At 35.9% G+C, this 19,548-nt stretch overlaps 1 protein-coding gene across 40 annotated transcripts in view; it reads left to right on the forward strand.

Moving 5' to 3' along the window:
- The window catches only part of ZBTB20 (zinc finger and BTB domain containing 20), a 1,002,935-nt gene that overhangs the window by 194,154 nt on the left and 789,233 nt on the right, over nt 1–19,548 (forward strand). For 38 of the 40 annotated variants that reach the window (XM_072616769.1, XM_072616772.1, XM_072616737.1 and 35 more), the window contains one exon: nt 11,055–11,114. The exons of the other annotated variants lie outside the window; for them this stretch is intronic. The gene's annotated coding sequence lies outside the window, so the exon portion shown is untranslated. The remainder of the gene's footprint in view (nt 1–11,054; nt 11,115–19,548) is intronic. 40 annotated transcript variants of the gene reach the window in all.

Genomic DNA, 19,548 nt, shown 5'->3' on the forward strand with positions numbered 1-19,548 from the left:
GATTAAAGAATGAAAACACACCTAAAGTACAATATCTCTTTAACTATGTAACTGAATGAGAAATGGAGTCATGTAAACTATAGGATCGGAAGACCCTAAGGTTAGAAGTAGGGTTCTTATCATTGTTGCCGTTCAGTCATTTCAATCTTGGCTGAGTCTGTGACCCCATCTGGAGTTTTCTTGGCAAAGATCCTAGAGCTGTTTGCCATTTCTTTCTCTAGCTCATTTTATACGTGAGGAAACTGAGACAATCAGTGTTAAAGTGACTTCCCAGGGTCATGCCACTTAGAAAGTATCTGAGGCCATATTGGAACTCAGAAAGATGAATCTTCCTGACTCCAGGTTCAGCACTCTATCCACTGTGCCGCATAATGTACAGTAGAATAAGAAAAAGAATACTAGCTTCTTGGATTGTCAAGAAGAGATGGGCTCAAATTCGTAGTCATAGAGGCAAAAAAAAATCAAGAGTTCTCTGTGATTTCTATCCCAAAAGGGACAAAGCTCAAAAAGACCATAAGCACTTATTAAATACTGTTATAGGCTCTGTGCTAATCACTGGGGATATAAATATAAGTAAAAAAAAGTTCTTATTCAAGGATCTTACCTTCCATAGGCAAAAGACAATGCAGAAAATGGAGCTGAAAAATGGCAGGGTGGGGGACAGGACACTTACCCATATGGAGCTAGGATGTTGTAGTTTGGAAAGCCAGATGCAGAGCCAGGAGGCTTTGTGCATTTTTCAGTTTGCTCTATAAGCAGAGACATTATAATCTTTGAATAAAATTTGTATAACAGTATATTGAAAGGTGGCACCAGAAATACAATGGCGTGGGGGCTAAACTGTACATAATTTTAAAGACTAGATTCATGAGTAAATTCCCATGAATTCTTTTTTAATTTAAACAGTGTAGTTTGAAGCAGTGACTTTGTAGATTAAATAAATATTATTTGGAATAGATGGTTCAGATGTTGTTGTTGAGTCATTTTTCAACCGTTTCTGACTCTTCACAAATATATTATCTTTAATTACCAAGTTTTTATTAATCCTTTGAAAAAGACAAAAGGAATTATCCTGAAAAAAAGTGGTGACTGTAATAATAATAGCAAATTTTGTCTTGTTAACAGGCTTTGTCATCAGTGGGTGTACCTAGAAATCTAAAGTTTGGTACACTGAGTGCAAGTTCTATGGTACAATGAGATTGCTATCATTGGGAACAGTCAATCTGTCAGATAGATGGGGATGCCAAGGAAGTTTTCAAATTGCTACAATTTTAGCCACGTATTAACTCTTTTGCCTTCAAATAGATATATTTTACTTTAAATTGTAAAAATCACAGATAAGTAATTCCATAATTGAAAAGTAGTTATCTTACAGAATTTTATATTAAACTGCTAAAGAATCAGTGGCCAACCACGCCAACAAGCCATTTTTATGTCAATATCTAGGTTGTTCCTTAAAACAGATAATTATAAGATTTCTCTGCCTTATCATAGTGCTTCTGGGGAGGATGTAGAAACTATATGTTTTGAGGGGGCATTTTGACCCTTGGAGATTTATGTGGAAGGAGAGCCCCTTCTTCAAGTACATAAAAGTCAAGTGTATAGAGTCAAGTGCATAAAACTGAAGTGAAATTTACCAGCAAGTTATGAAACTACTTAGTGAAATTTAGTCAGTGCAGAGTGGTTTTAAACTGTTTCTTCTGTTAAGGAAGTAGTGGGCTCATTTAAAATATAGAGCCATACATCAAGCCTCATCAATTTAATTGAATTCCACAAACTTTTGTGGATCTACTATGTACAGAAAAGGATCCCAGATGCTAGAGGATACCTAAACCTTAGATAAAGCAAACAGCTTAGAATGTGGTAGGATGATATAACATACACAAATAATTAGGTTGCAGAATAATTCATGACAACCACATGAGAGCACTGTGTGAGACTATCAAATGATTTAAAATAAATAATTTTAATATTTAATTAAATTAAATTAAAAATAAAATCTTTATTTCTGCTTCAGAAGTAAAGTTTAAAGCTAAGTATCTTCTCATAAAGTTCTCTCTACCACTGGAGAAACCAAGGGTTCAAGAGAAATCTTTTTTTCCTGAAGAAAATCTTGTAATTATAGAGGCACTCTGCATAAATTCTGGGGACTAGGATACAAGCAAGCAAGACAGTTGCTACCCTCAAGTTGCTTACATTCCAGTAGGGGAAAACATCACCTATAACATAAACTTAGTTAACCATAATTTATTTAATCAAAATTTTTATGCACTTGTATTGTAGGAGTGGGCAAATTATGAGAAGACATACTCATTCGGTATAGTCTCCAACACTGTCTATGTCTGGTGGTCTACTGGTGAAGCCTCAGTTAAGCAGGTCTAGTTAATCAACAGATTACTGTTTAATTCAATCAAGCAGTAGATTGGTTGAATTAGCATTTGCTTTTCCTTACACCAACCACCCTGTCATTTTGTGAAGCCGTGCATACAGAAGGAAACCTAATATTTAAAATTTTATTTTTATGCTTAATTTAAACAAGAATATTCACATACACATACACACACCCCTCAGAATATGAAGTTTCTATATAAAACTGTGAAAAAAAATATATATGTATATGTATGTGTATATTATATGTGTGTATATATACACACATAAAGCATACACACACACATATATGTATATATATAAACTGAATCTCCATTTCAAAATGCTTTTTTCTTTTAAATATAAAATAAACTTTACACGTAATGATCAAAACTGTCCTGGTTGTCTGTGTTTCCTTTTGAACTTTCTTATCCTATCTGTGAAATTTAAGAAATTTAAAAATTACTCTTTATCTTTTGGCTTCACAGTTGCAACTCTTCCTAATCCCACCCCAAACCCTCTCCTTAAAAGAAAAGGGAGAAAATTATGACAAAAAATAATAGCTAATAAGATCTAACATTTATACAGTGCCAGGCACTATGCTAAGCATTTTACCATTATGTCTCATTTGATCCTCCAAACAATCCTGGGAGGTCGGTGACGCTGTTATCCCCATTTTACAGACGAGGGAACTAAGGCAAGTTCACACAGCTAGTGTCTGAAGGCTGTATTTGAACTCAGGTCTTCTTCATGACTGCAGGCCCAGCATTCTATGTATTGTACCACCAAATAAGCACGGTTAAGAAAAATAAATCAATATTTAGTGACCATGACCACAAATATGTCTTTTTCTCCACCTTGTGTCCATTACTTCTCTGTCAGGAAGTGAGTAACATGCTTCATCATCTGAGGACATGGTTGCTCCTTGTATTGATCAGAATTTCAAAATCTTTGAAAGCTGTTTTTCTTTTAAAAGCTTTTATCTTATTTATAAATCATTCTCCTCATTCTGTTCATTTCTCTGCCTCAACTCGTACTATCCAGGATTTTCTGAAGCCTCTTTATCATTTCTTGTGGTATGATGATATTCCATTACAATTCATATGCCACAGTTTGTTCAACCATTTACCAGTTGTTCAGGAGACAACCTAAGGCACTTCCCCCTAATTCTTTTTTTCCTATCCCTTTCTCCTTTTACAGGGTCAGGAAATTTGTTTTGCTTATAACTATTCCTTCCTAAGTATTATCCTCCCTCTTAATTCTACCTGCTTTCCCCAAACCTGAAATATTTTCCACCTGAGTTTGATGTATTATTAATAATAGTCAATCAATAAACATTTATTAAGCACCTACTATTTGCCTGGCACTATGCTGTTTTTGCAACCAAATGTGAACAATTTGTCAGTTCACGTAAGGGTAAGGTTCATTGATGTTTACCCCACTTCTTCCTATGTGTTTATATATTCTTCTCATGCACTCCAATTATGAGAACTCTCAAGTTCTTCCTCTTCTGACTTTCTATACTAGAGTACTCCTCCCTTCCCTTCCAGACTCCAAAAATTTAATTCATATATGTATATATGGATATGGATATTTAGTGCCTGTTTACTGCATCTCTCACAAAATATTTTAAAGGAATTATTTTGTATGTCTTTGTAGGAAGCACATATTTCTTCCTTTAAAACTATGAAATTTTAGTTGAAAAAGATTGAGTAAATAATTCAGGAATGCATTCTATTTACCTTTTAATAATTAAGCAGGTTAGGCTGTGTACTTTTTATAGTCATTGAGGTTTAATTTATTTATTTGTTGGCATGTGCTGATTTTTAAGATTTTAGTTAAGGTGGACTATTGGAAAAGTGATGATAAATTTAGGAGCATATAAAAAGAGTAAGTTACATGGGGATACTTTAAAAGAATTTGCTTCAAAGAACCCAGGACTTTGTTGGTGTGGATACTCCCAGCAACTACAGATTGCTTAGATTTCATAAATTAGAAAATAACCTTTGAAAGTTTCTGTGGCTAAAAAATTTGTCATCCTGAAGCCAACCTACTGAGGAGCCTCTCAAACTTAGGATATCCCTGGAGTAACAGACATACAAGCCACAAGCAGACTCATGGCCCTTCTTCCTTGGTAGGGCCTGCTAGACTAGCAGAGCCTTTGAGAAGCTAGAGTCACCTCCAGTACCATGATGTTACCATGTCAGAGGAGAAATTTAAAGCCACATGAGAACAAAATTCATAATTTGAAAGGTTTAGATGAAATTAAAAAGAAAATAATTAAGTATGTATTCTTGTTACATGACTGACATATGTATGTATATATAGTACTGTACATATGGTGTCTTAATTGGTTCTCATAACAACTGTATGAGGTCACTGAGGTTGAGAAAGGTCCTAAAACTCTCTGGCTGAGGCACAATTCAAACTCAAATCTTCCTGACCAGCCTCTATCTATTCTGCCTGAGGAATTTCTTCACCTTTCCATTAAGAGGAAGAAGAAAGTTCAACAGCAAATATGTCTGTGCTATATATAAACCTCTTGAGAATCTGACTTGATTCCAGTTTGCTCTGTCATAGGTTCTAGGTTCCAATTGTGTCTAGGTCTCTTTTAGAGTAGATGTAAATTCTTGAATCTGTTCTAAAACCCACTCGATTTCCACCTAATTCTCCATGTTAGGCGTATCTCAAAGCCGGGCTACATGATTTACTTAGAAAATCTTGAGCTTATAGCCCTGAGACTGAATCAGAACCAAACTAGTTTTTATGGGTAGGGGTTTGGAATGTATTTTTATTCATTTATCTGCTTGGTTGCCTATAAATAGAATTATTTTTAGACATTTAGATCATGTTTTTATTACTTGAATTTCAAATTTAATTTTGAAAAAAAGTATAAAGAAACCCCATGCTTTAATTTGTATCTAAAAAATAAGTAGTATGTATCTCACACTTGGCAGTGAATAATTGGTTTTAGAAGTTTTCACTCACCTTGCCCATGTTTTTTGTATTAATAAATAACAGCAGTGGAAATTATCATCCTTAAGAGTCACCATCAAGAGAAGCAACCATGGTGTGGTGTTGGGTTCAGTTCTTTGTCATATACTGGCTGTGTGATTCCGGTGTAATATGTTATTAGTCTCTCCTCTGTTTTCCCCCTCCCCATTCCCAGTTCCTTGTACTGATGAAATTACTTCCCTTTCCCCCCAAAAAGTCAATGTTATTGTAACATTAGGTTGACCTTTGAACTGCATGTTAAGCACCAATGATTAAAACACATTTGTTTATGCAAGAATGAACAGCATGGTCTTGTTGATGATTGAAATCCTCATCTGTTCATATGGCATGTTTTGTCTCTCTGTAATGCTACTCTCATTTAAATTGATATGTTGTAACTAATGTCTGTTTCAAGGGCATGCTTCCTACTATACAAATTTAACGCAGGCACCAAGTTTTCAACATTTCAGGCTATGCTTTTTCTTTTATAATTTTATTAATTATGCATGCAGTTAATAGCTATGGGGTGCAATACTGTTACAAGTATTATCCTTTTCTTTTTCCATAAGATGTATTGATCACTATGGTTTGTTTTGGTATAGTCCTTAATTTTTTTTTTCTGGACAAACAATTGACTGAAGGTTTTCACCAAAAGCAGGGACAGATGGACATTTTCAAATGGATTTCTGAACTGCCTAGAAAACCTCAAATTGTGGCTTCTCAAGGAACTTTCCTATATAGAAAGCAGGTGTAAGGCTTAATATTACTCCTTTTAGACAGATTTCATGTATTTACCAAAGTTCTGCTTTTGTACTAAATCCAATCTTGCAGCGTCAGAGCTACTAAAAGTAGTTATATTTCAATTTGAGCTTTTCTTAACTGGTCACATCTGTGGTCTTACTTTGGCAGCTTCATTTTTTGTGTATGTGTTTTTTTTAATCTTCTAGGTTGTTCCATTAAAACATGCTATATATCGGCACTAATTATTTAGTGCTTTATTTTTTCCAAAGATGAACTCTGATATGGCATCAATTTCAGTACTAGTTAGTTTGCAGCACATGTATAGCTAGTAACTTTAAAAAAATCATATAATCTAAAGTCACTTACTCTATTCTAATGCTAACCTTAGAATTGTTGCTTCACAACAATATATTCTGTTTTTCTGGATAATACATGGATTTGTTAGGTGAAGTATTATAATTTCATCACAAAAATGAGCAAGTGTCATAGTCCTTTTATGGTCCTTTACTTTGAAATGACAGAAGCATTTCCACTCTGATATTTTCACTCAGGTAAAATCTTCCCTTTTCCAGTTTACTACAAAATCTCAGTAGACTCTAAGACAAACTACAATTCTTCCCAAACAATGTAAAGCACCCTCCTTAATCTGTTAGTTCAGGAGGATCAGTCTTAGCCACTTTGATCAGACCAAAGTTCACTGCATAAGCTCTATATCAATATTACAGTTAGGATTATAAATTCAGGTCATAGAAGGCTCCACCAAGGCTCCCAGCTAGGGCAGGGAATCACTTTACATATCTAGAAGACTTATAGTTCTTTCCACTGATGACTCTCTCCATGATCTTCCTCTGAATCATACAACATTGCTAGATTTTGTTTCCCAAAATGGAAAGTGATGATGCAAAAATCTCAGTAGACATTCTATCCCTCAGATTTTCATTCCAATGCTGCTTCTTTACTACTAGATTGGGGGTGGGGGTGAGGGGAGGATTGGGGAAGAGCAAAGGAGAAATAATGTTGAGTATTGTGGAAATGAGCTCTCAGTAGTTTGGGAGGAAGGAGAGCTAAGGTTTGGGATAAATGTTGGAAAGTGTCTATGAAGAAAAGAAAGGAATGGAGGGAGAAAAATCAGAAAACTGAAACACTATTTATGTAGGCATAGATTGGACATTTATTTGATGCTTCTCCTTTTTATTCCTTTCATTCTCTCTCTTTTTTTTCCCTCATAGAGGGCTCATCTCTAGTTACTCTCAAGGATACAAGCTAATATTGGTTACTCCAGCTTTGTCTAGACATTCTCTCTCCTGACTCTGGTCATTTTTATTGGCTGTCATCTTTCATGGGCTGTCTTGCTTTGTTGCTTCTTTAAAGTCCCAAATAAAATCTCACCTTCTAGGAAGCCCTTCCCAGTCCCCATTAATGCTGTTGCCTCCCCTTTAGCTTATCTCCAGTATATTTTTTATGTATCTTGTTTGTATACAGTTTATTTGTATGTTGTGCTCTCCAGGGAGCTCCTTGAGGGCAGGGACTTTGGCCTTTTTTGTATCCCCAGTGCCTGGCACATACTAGACACCTACCAAAAACTTCTTAACTGACTGTGTGTGTATCTATATGTGGAAAGATAGAGATATCTATCTATATTTCCTTTATATATAATTATCTACATATGGATTGATAATAAAAATGTGTGTGTATATATGTATGTAGTATGAGTTTATATGTATATACGCATACCATAAGAACCTAGATCTAAAGCTGAAAAGACCTTCAGAAATAATTTATATGTATGTGCCTGCATACTGTCCATGTAATGCACATGCCTCTCCTTCAGTTTTCTCCTATATAAAATGAGGTTAGACTAGATTACCTCTGAAGTCCTTTCTAGCTCTCAATCTATGATTCTATGATTCTTAATGCAATGTAGACAAAATGTAAAATAAGTAGAAGAGTAACAACAGTGACAACAAATTCATTAATCTCCTCTGCAAAGAACTGTTAGGTGCCAGTGGAACTATGATGTTGGGATAAGACACAATCCCTGCCACAGTGCAGCTTTAGTCTTGCATTAGGGGTATAAGAGACATACTCAAGAAAGGGTGTAAAATGATTTACACTGGAGTAAAGCAGAGATTCTAACAACAAGCTCTCTGTGTTGAGTGGATCAAGTACTTACTAAAAGGGTAAAGACTTCCTAGAAGAAATGTCATTCAGTTGTGCTTTGAGGATGGGTAGAAATGCAACAGCATAAATAGCACAGGAAAGACATTCCAGGTATAGGCCCAAAGGTAGAAAACTGTAGGACAGGTACAAGGTATGGTGAAGAGACTTCTTTGGCAAAAGCATCAAACATGTAGAAGCGAGTAGCATGAGATCAGGCTAAAATCCAGAAGTAGCGGGTCAAATCAAAAGGCATTTGAACTTGTTAGGCAATATGGATATGGAACACTTGAAAGGTTTTGAGCAGAGGTGTGATATGGCCATATCTCTGCATAAGAAAGTCAATCGACAAACATTTATTAAGCTCTCAACAATAGTGTGAAGTATGGTTTGGGGAGAGAGGGTGAATATAGATCAAAGACCTGTTCAGACCATGTAACAGTAGTTTAGGCGGGGAGAAAAGCTCAATAATCAAAATAGCATTTTGACTCACCGGATCTGAGAGATGAAAGAAAGGGAAGAGTTAAAGATAACACTGAAATTTCAAATGTGGAAGGCACTGTAGCTGGGAGGTGTTATAGATAGAAACAGTGAAATCAGACGAAGGAATGCATTTTAGGTGATGTATAATAAACATGATTTTTTGAGGGAAACATTTAAACAACTACATGCATAAAAGATGTATACACAACATGTAAAAGGTTTCTCGGAGGGAGGGCTCTAGTGCAGGCTTGCACAACAGGTGGCTGCTGGCAAAAAAATGTGGAGGATGTTTTCCTCTGCATTTTCCACAGGTCACCCAAAATCCTTTGGTGTGCCATAAATGGTGGGGGGCCATAGGTTGTACAGGCCTGCTCTAGTGGGAGGCAGACCAGAAAAGGCCTCCAGAAGTTGATATTTTAACTCCATCATGAAGGAATACAGGAGAGCTAAGAGGCAGAGGTGAGGATGGAGAGATGGTAAGAATGGGAGATATCCAGTGCACAGTCATCAAGAAGGGAGAGGAAATGTTGTGTGTGAGGAACAGAGTCAGCAAGTGTAGTTGGTTTGTTGATGTCAGGGTTACACAGCTAATGAGCATCTGAAGCTGAATTTGAACTCAGATCTTCTTGACCCAAGGCCCAGTACTTTGCCTACTGTGCCACCTGTCTCTGAAGTAAGGAACAAAATAAGATCCTGTCTCCAAAGACTGTATCTCTGCCTCTCTAATTGGATCATAGAAGAGAGCCTAAGGCTTGATATAGTAGACTTAGAAGTTGTCTGAATAAAGGTGATAGGTGAATTCTTGAAGGTGAATAATTTTAGCAAGGCAAGAGTGTATAGAGGTGAGAAGAGGAGCAAGGGTAGAATCCTGAATGACCTCAAAGTTTGGAGAAGATAAAATCCAAGGAAAGGAAGCTGGAGGAGGGGTGAGGGTGTTGGGGAATAATAGAAAAGGTATCTCGGAAGACAGGAAGAGAGAGTATCCAGTAGGACTGCTGGTCAGTAGGTGTCAAAGGCTTTACAAAGGGCAGGGAGGATTTGTCGATTAGTTGGTCACTGGTAACTTTGGAGAGAACAGTTTCAGCAGAGTGGTGGGGACAGAACCAGATTGCAAGAGGTTGAGAAGAGAGTGGGTGGTGAGCAAAAAGAGTGAGATCTCAAGATTTTAATTGTGTGGATTATGTTGAAGCATATAATTTTGCTTGATTAATTTTAGTGTAGCATATTTTAAAACACTGTTATGGTAGGTTTGTAAGTTTTTAACCAGCTTGTGTTTATGTATATATTTTTCTATTAGTAGAACTGATTTTTGAGAGTTCAGATTTCTTATTCTCTGTGGAGATTATTAGTACACATGATATCAAGGTCATCATTGAGATTTCATAGCAAATTTAGAGATATCCTTTTCCAAGACTACAGTGTGCCAACTTCAGTTTTTAATCTGAAAGCATTTCCTGGTTAATTCTTCTTAAATTCAAATTCTCTGAAATATGTCTAAAAGCTGTTTATCAATAGGAAAAGCTCACTGATTCTTAATAATTAGGACAAAGACTGTTCTGATTTACGTACTTTAAAAATAAATGGTCTTCATTGTTTTCAAGTACATAAAATAACATGAACAAGCCTAACAGAGTGTTGCCAATTAAAAGTCCTGATGGACAAGCTTTAAGAAGTGGAGAGGAGATTCCTTCTAGACTAAGCCCTGAGAGGGCAGGAGTTTTGTCAGACTCATATTTTAAATATCCCTTTCTGTGTCTAGCATAGTGCTTTGCACTCCTATACCAAGGGCAAGAGATACTGTTTTTGTTCTTTATATAAAAATTGATGCTGCTAAAGTGGTTTTTAAGGGTGCTAGAAAATTATTTTTTCAATTGTAGGATAAACATTCTCCCTTAAAGTATTGTTTATACTATTAATCTGTTAAGCAAATCTTTTATTTTATAGAGAGTTAGAAAGGTAAGCTTCAGGTCAGCTCAGACCTGAATTATGATGGATTACAGATTAGTAAAATTCAAATTAATGTTGTACTGGTATGGTTTTTGCTTTTTCTTTTCTTTCTCCTTGGAGATAGTACAGATGTAGTGCTCTGAATTCTGATCCTTTGTCTTATATTTTGATACATATTTGTTCTTCACTTAGATGTTAAATATATATAGGACTTTTATTACTTTCCAAGTTTCCAAGCCCATTTTGTTATTTTCCATTCATTTATCCACAAATGACCACTGTTCTAGTTATAAGATTGTTATGAAAAATCAAGGTAGTGGCTCAGCAGATGACTGAATTTAGGTTTTTCTTTTTTCTTTTTACAGTTTCTCAGAAAAAGAGTGTTAAGAATTGTTCTTAACCACTTCAGACTCCAGAGAACGAAGGTAATATTAATGAAATATCCTTTAGCATATATGAAAGTCTTCAAATGTTATATGATGTTTGGAGTCCTTCATTCATTATCTCATACTGAACAAGTCTTTGGCAAGATACCCTCATTGACTATGTTTACTAGTCAGAATAATCATATCTGTTATAAAGTGTTTTAAGACTTGCAAAGCACTCTCCATATATTATCTAATTTGAGTATGTACAATCCTTAAAAGAAGACATTTTATAATTTCTTAGTTCAAGTTCAAATTGAGTATTTCTTTACCCCTTCTCTTCATTGGAATAGCTCTGTCTTTCTTATTATATTCATTAATTTAGGACTTCTACATATTTATATCTTATTTATTTTCTTTTAAATAGAAATGCTGACATGGAGCCAGGGCTGTGCTGGAGCCAGCTCTAAGAGGCTTACAGGATATGATTGTTAAATTTTCAGTGTATGCATTTACCTCTCTGAAATCAGTACTCAGTACAAATCAAGGTTTAATTTATTTTTTGTTGATTGTCTAGACTTAAGAAAGCATTAATAATGAAGATTAAACTTAAAAATGTGTACATATATTTCCTCTCTCCCCCACACCTCCAGGAAAGCTAAGTTGTTAAACATTTACTAGTTTTCTCCCTCACTGCTCTATAAACATTGCTTGAATTCAACATGAGTGCTATAGAAAGCTCAGAGAATGAAGTCATCGCAATAGTGGAGGCCTGGTCACTGCAAGCTAATCATAATAATAGATGGCATTTATATAGTACTTCAAGGTTTGCAGAATGCTTTTACATTCATTATGTCATCTGAGCTTCTTAACACCCCTGTGTAGAGTCAAAAAGACTGTATCTAATCTTCATCAAACAAGAAAGAGAGAATTAAAACAAACTATAAGAGAGGGATTCAAGTATTGAGAAAGCCCAAAATGCCCAGTTATATCAGTTTAGATCAACTTGAATGGCCACCAGTGACCAGCAGGCCAGAATTTCAATTAGCAGCCGTGAAGGTCACAATAGACTTCTGTGGTTGAACTCTATAGAGAGCTCACCAGGACTGAAGAAGGATCTGTAGACAAGAGGAGGATGTAATTACTTTGCTTCTTACATGCATGGTTAGACCTTCCAGCTAGAATAGCATGGAAAGGTAATTTATTATAGAGGAGTAAATCACAGATTACATTGGAGGGGGGTGGGATAGGGAGATCCAACCATCCCTTTTGTGAATATATACACATAAGCGTGTGTGAAAGCTTGTTTTTAATTTCTTTACACCAGTGCACACCTCCAACATTCATTTAGCAGGGGGATATGCAAATTGTTCCAACTGTAGCAGCAGCAGCCCTTTCACCTGAATGTCAAAACTGTCAGGGAGATTTACATCAAATCTCTAGAACAGTTTTCTAAACCAGCCAGCCCAAAGACTGAGGTACCAGCCCACCACAAAAATTTCTTCCCCCCACTTCAGAAAAGCTCCTGCATGTCAACAGGCTAATGTCAGCATCCTAATTCATCTGCTTTCTAATTTTAACCTTTTAAGGGTTTTATTTTATTTGGCTTAATTATGGTATTTTCTACAAATTAATGATAAATGCCTTGATTAATAAAACCAAATGTCAGAGAAAATGACAACTTGATGAAAAATTAATACTCGGCAATATTTTAAGGTACAGAAGTACTAAGGATGTACACTCCAAACCCTGTCTATACCTCATCAGTTGTATATGTAACAGGAAAAAAAACTCATTGCTCCCCATTTCCCCTCCACTATATATATTTAGAGTCTACATTTCCCTTGCCATCTGTGGCAAGAGTAGGACTTTCATTGAGATAATTCTTTTGGATAACAATGTGGCGCACAGAACACTTTTTACTTTTTCATCCTGGAAATTCAAATTAGTGTATCTTTGGAGTTTGTTTTTAAATGAGGCTATCATTCTGTGAACCATATTGGCCAGATTTTGAAGAAAGAATCCATGACATAAAGCGTAATAATTGGTGATCAGATCTCTGACTTGTGGATTCTTCATAGTCCATTCAGATATGCCTATTTCAGTTCTTGCATTTTAAAACTATTTAGTAAAATAATAAATCCACATGGAGAGCATAGCCTTTCACAGAAAAAGAGTTTGTTGAAATGAAAAATTTGCTATTTTTGTAAATAGTTTCTTTCAAGGTCTTGCTAAATAAACAGCCTAAGATTTGGTTGGAATACAAATATAAAGCTGTAACTTGTAGATTTTCTTGAATAATGCTTGGTAGTCAGACGAGCTAAAGTAACAATGAAATGTGTTTAATTTTTAAATAGTATTGGGGGAGGAGAGGAAAAAATACCTTACCTTAAGCACTTATTCTATCTTCACCATTAAATACAAGGATGACTTTGGCGTGTGTATGTCTTAAAATCTGATTACTGCTGTTTCTAAAACATGCATTGAAGATTTGCCAAATGCTCTGTTGACTGTAGTTGGTTTACACTTATTTTTTTCTTGGTGGGGGGAAGTGATATATTTTCTAGAATATTCCAGGTAAGCCTACCTAGTACAGGAATATAGTCATGATGAATGCTTTTGTGTTTTGGTTATCATTTAGTTGTTCAGGGATAAAAAACTCATAGAATATACCATCAGTTAAATGGACTCACTTAGACCATCTGTTCAGAAACTGATGGGATGGCCATACCTACCTATCTATCAACACTGTGCCTTGCCAACCAGTGTTAAAATCCCTACTTCCTATAATATGCAGAGTAATCCTAGAAGGCAAATATTAGGAATACTGCAATGTATAGTAAGATAAATAGTGACAAGAGCTTATTGACGTCCTGTAAACACAGTGCATACCAATCCCAAGAAGAAATTTTTATTCATGTGGATTTGCTCTTTATATTTAAAACTGGAGATGGATTCAGCAGACCATTCCTTTGGCTGGCTCAATATTTTACTCTCTTTCTACCTTGTTTTGTGTCCAAGCATTCAATCTGTACTGGCATTGCTCCTTTATGGGAAGAGGGCCACCCTTATTGCTGCCATGACTGCTTACATACCTGCCATGAATACTGCTCAAGGCACTAGTTAATCATTACGTTGTAACTTTGTCTTTTCCTTCACTGCTGATCACTACGTAGGGCATGTGGGTAAGTGCATTTAGGCTCCTAGCACAACCTTCATCTTTAGATGTCCATGCTGGGGTTTATGGTCATGCATATGCACATCATTCTTGTGCAAATTCTGTTAAATACAGTATGTGTATCTGTTTTTTTCCCTACCTATTTTGTTTACGTAAAACCCCCATTGTATTACACCTCTGCAAGTAAGTCAGTTCTGTGGGTTATGTATAAAAAAAAAAAAAAAAGGAATTTGCTTAGCTAAGATGGTCATAACCTACTTAGTGCTATTGATTTTGTAAGGATTTTAGTTGGGGTTCCAAGTGAATCTCATCTATTTGCCAAAGGCCTATGATTCTATGCAGAGGAGAAAGAAAGAATTAAATTTAAGATCTTCTCTAAGAGAATTTTGCTTGGCAATAAACTTATTGACTCCAGAAAGGAGAACTATATCAGCTTTGCACAGCTTGAACCTTTTGTTCCAAGGAGTTGAGTTATGGTATTTCAAACCTGATGCTTGGTCTGCTCTCAGACAGCAATCAGCTGTTGTTCTTTGGAGAATTTGAGTCTTATTGAAAGTTAAACTGTGGCTGCTGGATGCTCACATTGAAAAAGAAGAGCTCCATCCCATTCCTGTGCAAATTTACTGGAAATGTTCTAGTTCTCCTGGGAATTAGATATTAATGAACACCTCACTTAATGATAAACATCCTACACATATTTTAGACATGTATATATAGTCATTTTGGAAATATTATATCCAGAAAGCTGAATTTTCTCTCTCCCAATTTTCCAACACTGACCAAAAAGTTCAGTAAATATTTGTTAGTTTGATTTGATTATATGAGTCACCTAAAATAACCTTGGCTGCAGGGATCTTGAGAAAGAGTTTTGGCTACTTAAAAGGGCCCTAAGTGAATTACTATGTTTTATATGAATAAAAGTTAGAAGGGTGACTAGAATAAAGTTCAAGACCAATTTGAACTCCTGCAAAGCTAACATCATGGAGTCTTATTAAATGCTCCTCAAAAATGTCTTTATTTTTCTGAAGATAAATGAGTTTGGCGTTTCAACAACTAATAATTGAACCATATTCTCTCTGTATGTGGTTCCTTGGCTTAATGTCAGGTACTTTCAGAAACTGTATTAACCCTTTCATATTCCTATACTACTATTATATTATAAGCAATTGATTCAGTGCATTAAATGGCCACTCATTGGCTTGAAGCAAGTGATTGACATTTTGGAAGTGCTTAATGTACAATTCAAGTGTCAATAGAAATCTGATTCATTATGGAGTAGTACTCATTTTCCTGAGATGTTAGGGGTTTTTGTTTGTTTGGTTTTTTAATCCTGACCTGTTATTACTTTGGTACAGGGAACAGCTGGTACACACCTGCAATTCCTATATAACTTAGAATTCTTTTCTGAGGCCCCAAGGGGACTGAATAATGGTCACACAGCTAGCCTGTGTCAGAAGCAGGACGTTGACCCATGTCTTTCAGATAGGCATATGCCATGGGTCTATTACTCCACTGTGTCCAGCTGTCTCTCAGGTGTGCTTGCTGTATTTCTATAATAGGCAGCTTTTGGTTAGTAATTACATAACCTCTGCTGCCAAAAGGAAGGCAAAAACTTGTGCAAACAGTGCAGAATTTTTGAATCACTTTCCTATGGGTTGCTTCCCCCCCCAAATAAACTGTTCAAGCCTGTGTGTTATTTAGTGATTACATAAATGTTTCCATTCCTTTTATTTACTTTTGAGTCAGATCTAATGCTATTTTCCTTTGCAAGTGGCATTATTTTAGTTTTGTTCAGCTCACTTTAATAGTATCCAGTTAATTCATGAATATCAGAATTAGAGAGAATCTGAATTGTGTGGAAACAATATATTTACAGGGATCAAGACAGTGTTATTTATACCTTTGTCAGATTAAGCAAGAGTCAAACAAATAAAAGAACAGATGGGAGAGCTAGAGACCTATCAAAACTCAGTATTTGTGGGCCGGCCCAGTGGAATGATGACAGCACATTACAAGGCTAAAGGGAAAACGTTAGAGTCAGATTTGGACTGTTTTAGCTAGATAACAGATGTTTTCTCTCTATAAGTTTTCTTGTCATATATTGTTTTACATAGTTAAGTTTCTCATATACCTATGTCATTTGAGAATATAAAAGACTATCTCTGTTTTTCAAGAAGGTTTAGCTTTACCAGAGAAATCTCTTGGAGGAATCAGGTAATGGGAAATGGATCACTTAGTCTAGTATTAGAAATAAAAAATTTCTGAAAAGAAAGGGGGGAATAGTGGAAATTTTATATTTTTTCTGTAGTCTATTTCAGTTTTCTTATATTGGTATATGGATTTGCACATGCTATCACTTACGTTTAGAGACATGTCTGACGGTCTTCAGTTTGCTTTACTTTTACTTTCAGAGTTTTCTTTTTAGAGGGGCCCAGGGTAATTGTCAGAGTTGTGATCTGAAATTGACTCATAACTAAAATATATTCTGTGATCCTAAGCTAGCGCTATCTTTTCTGTCTTAGTTTCCTCTTTTATAAGGTAGGAATAATGATGTTCTCTCTCTTTTTTAAAACAGAAGTGTTTTGTAAATCTTAAAGCAGTATATTAAATGGGAGTTATGATAACTTGTTATGTTTATCTAATATATCCTTAGTAACTAATGATTGTCAAACTGATTAATTTTTATACTGATATAAATAAAAATAATAATGATTATTAAAGGCATAAAGAGTTAGAATAAAGGTTATCCTTTAAGTAAACAGAAGAGCTGTCTCTGCAGCAATAGAGAATTCATCACCTTCCTTAGTAACTGTTCTCAAATTTTAATTGACCTAATCATCAAAACATTTTTCCAAGTATTTAAAATAAGCCTTCTTAGTTACATTTTGAATCCTTTACTCCTTTCTTTTCCCTTGTGCTTTATGCACTCACATACTTCAACATTTAAAAAAGATATGTTTTCAGGGGTACTTTTACTCCTTCCATTAATTCTGTTTGTCTCCCTCTCAACCACTTTATAAATGGTCTTTCCAAATTTTAATGACTAGAAATAAAAAAAAGCAAACAACCACAACCCAAACTCAGCATTACCTGATGGCCAACCTACAACCCTGATGAGTTTCTGTTCCACACTTAGGTAGGCCCACCCTCAGACTGGCCTGTTAATAGGGCTTCTGTTGTTATTCATTCACATACAACTGTTTGTGACCCGATTTAGGGTTTTCTTGGCAAAGATATTGGAATGATTTGTCATTTCCTTCCCTAGCTCATTTTACAGACAAGGAAACTGAGGTGGACAGGGTCAAGTGATTTGCCTAGGGTCACACAGCTGGTATGTGTCTGAGACTGTATTTGAAATCAGGTCTTCCTGACTCCAGGCTCAGTGCTCTATGCACTGCCCAACCTAGATGCCCTTTTGTAGGGCTAACTGCATGTAATCCTTTAGAGATTAGCAAAATCTGACAGAACTTGGGTTCCACTGCCATAAGACTTTGAAAATCCAGGGTAACCTTTCTAACACCATGAGGCATTGGAATATGACCACAGGTACAATTACATATCCATCCTTACTCCTTGTTCTACTGATGATTCCTTGTTCAACTTTGTGTTTCACTTTCCTTCCTTGAAGTGGTGTGGGAGGAGAATTGGATCACCTGACTTGTAAGGTCCCTTCCAACTCCACCCCAATGGTCTTATGTTCCTTTAATTGTTTCCTTTCAGTTTTCATTAGTTATGTAGGTTGGACCTTTGGAAAGCAAGCAAAGGTCTAGCTCTTTTGGTAATTGAAAGGCTATCTCTTCGATGTTATATCATCTTTTTGGTTGCTATTTTGACTACCAACCCCCCCCCCCCCAAACTTTCAAAGGCCTAGAACGTAAAGATGCCTGAAGTAATGTTTGAGAACTAGCTTTAGATCTAAAGGAGGACCAAATATTAAACCACTTAAGAAGTAGTGTGGCAGGTTTTAGTGATTAAAAAAAGTTCCATATTCTTTGTTTTCATGTCATCTAAATGTACCTTTCTCGTACTTTTCTCTTCATGCTTACCCAGAAGTGAAAGCATAGGAGTAAATGGCAGATCCAACTAAGCTTCATCTTTTCTTTCCTTTAGAAGTCACCGAAGTTACAGCCCAACCTTAGGCATCCTGCACCCACATAGAGTTAGGTCTATTCTATGAGTATGCTCTGACACAGAGCTATCCTGAGAAACCTAGCTCTGTCTCAGGATACTTTCAGGTCAAAGGACTCTGATGCATTCAGGTGAGTTCAGGGGTCATCTCAGTGTATGAGGCAACTCACAGCAGATGAAGGATGGCCTGATATTTGGATGATTAGGTTGACTTACAATATCTGATGATTTTAGAGAGTATGCTACAGATAACAATAATTAAACCATTACAGCTAGTGCCAGTCACCAAATTTCAAAATTGTGGATACTCCTAAACTTTAGAATTATTACTAAAAGTAAACATTTTATAAGATTAGTTTTTACCAATACAGAGTTCAGCTTGAAGTTGCAGAAACAAAGGCAGCAGCAGGTGAAGGAAATTTGCATTTTCCCTTCCTGACATTGGACATGTGTGTGGAATATTTTCATCCTCTGATCAGATAGTTCATTATGTTCTTTTTTGGATTTGTGCTTTTTTGGCCTTCCAGCCTTGCATGCTCGCTCTGTGGCCTTCCAAGTCATTATGCTGGACTTCAGCCTTAGCCAGTAAAATGGCCATTCTCCACATCAGCTGTCCACTTGGACACACATCCCTTTCACTATTCAAATCATTTGTATTCATACAATGTATAATAGATGGATTTGTCACATTGCTCAGAGATAATCAGTTTTTAAAAGTTATAATTTGAGCTTTGCCCTGCAAAACTGCAGATTACAAGGTTTGACCCAGAAGGTTCATGGTATGGTGTAACAGTCATTAATTATGGTTTTTAAGGGGCATTTTATCAGTGGCAAGATTTAGGTTGTTACAAAAACAATTTTAATCATTTTTCCTTTAACTTTCAGGAAAGAATCTTGAGACATATGGCTCTGCGTGTGTGTGTACGTTTGTATATCTGTACGTATGTGTGTGTTTATTTTTTAAAAGAACATATTAAATATATTTGGAGAGGTAGTTTAGAGGAATGGGAAAAATACTCATCTGGGAGCCAGGTGACAAATGCTAGGCTCTAGGTTTTGCAGTAGTGACAACTCAGTAAGTGACCTTGGGCCAGTCATATTAAACTAACTCCCATTCATTTTATTTGACTCTTACCATGTTCATTTAAATGTTGCTTTGTTTTTTTCTGTTGTGGCACTCATGACGCA

This window comes from Notamacropus eugenii, chromosome 5 (assembly GCF_028372415.1).
Source record: "Notamacropus eugenii isolate mMacEug1 chromosome 5, mMacEug1.pri_v2, whole genome shotgun sequence".
Classification (NCBI taxonomy): domain Eukaryota; kingdom Metazoa; phylum Chordata; class Mammalia; order Diprotodontia; family Macropodidae; genus Notamacropus; species Notamacropus eugenii.